This window comes from Cebus imitator, unplaced genomic scaffold (assembly GCF_001604975.1).
Source record: "Cebus imitator isolate Cc_AM_T3 unplaced genomic scaffold, Cebus_imitator-1.0 Scaffold0, whole genome shotgun sequence".
Lineage (NCBI taxonomy): Eukaryota > Metazoa > Chordata > Mammalia > Primates > Cebidae > Cebus > Cebus imitator.
The window spans coordinates 19,408,970-19,410,258 of NW_016107315.1; positions in this window are offsets into that span (position 1 = coordinate 19,408,970).

The following is a 1,289-nucleotide window of genomic DNA, read 5'->3' on the forward strand; positions in this document are numbered from 1 at the left end:
ACCATTCTTAACTTTTTCTTGATCTTTCTGCTATATGTTCTGGAAGATTTCCTCAGTATTATCTTGCAGTTCACTAATTTATCCTCTTCAATGTCACCTTTATTTTTTTTCTTGAGACAAGGTCTCACTCCGTCTACCAGGCTGGAGTACAGTGGCACAATCTCAGCTCACTGCACCCTCAACCTCCTGGGCTCAAATGATCCTCCTGCCTCAGCCATTGAGTAGCGGGGAACACAGGCACAAGCCACCACACCCAGCTAATTTTTGTATTTTTATAGAGACGGGGTTTCACCATGTTGCCCACGCTGGTCTTGAACTCCTGAGCTCACACAATCTATCCACCTCAGCCTCCCAAAGTGCTGGGATTACAGGTATGAACATGACATACCCGGCCAGGGTCACTTTTATAAGCCATCTCATTTTTAAAAATTTCTGTAACTGCCTTAATTTCCAAGAGTGTTCCTATTCTGTTCTTTTCACAATAATCTCTTCTTACATTATGGATGCAGTAGCTTCTGAAATCTCTGTGAAAATTATTAGAATTATTAGAATTCTAAAGTTATCAGAATTTCTTAAATTACAGCCGGTCAAGGGGGCTCACGCCTGTAATCCCAGCACTTTGAGAGGCCAAGGCAGGTGGATCACAAGGTCAGGAGATCGAGACCATCCTGGCTAACATGGTGAAACCCTGTACTAAAGTACAAAAAATATTTTAGTATTTTTTTGAATCTGGGAGGCGGAGGTTGCAGTGAGCCGTGATCATGCCACTGCACCCCAGCCTGGGCAACAGAGCAAGACTCCTTCCAAAAAAAAAAAAAAAAAATCTTAAATTACTTTTTGTTTCCATGATTACTTAAATTTCCTGTAGGGCCAGGTGTTGTTGTGTTTTGGAAAAGCTGCTGAAATGATTCCGATATTGATTCCCCATGAAGAGGAATAGAGGAACTTACCTAAATGATTAAGTGGTCTTTTTTTTTCTGTAGGTCTCAAAGCACTACAGAACATTTACATTTGAAATCAGAATGAGTACAAGGAAAGGCTGAACATATGGCCTAACCTGCCCATCTTACTCAAAGATGAGTTATTTGAATTCCAGTGTTTTATCTAGCTTTGAGATCTATGGAAAAATAGCTGATTACCTAATTCTTAAAATTTTTGCATGTTCGTTTGCTTGTCTCTCTCACTGGACTGTCAGGTCGTAGATAGTAATCATATCTTTCTGGTTCACCCTTGAGTCCCCAGTCTCTTGCTGAGTACCTGACAGAGTTGGTGCTCAAATACTTGTTACG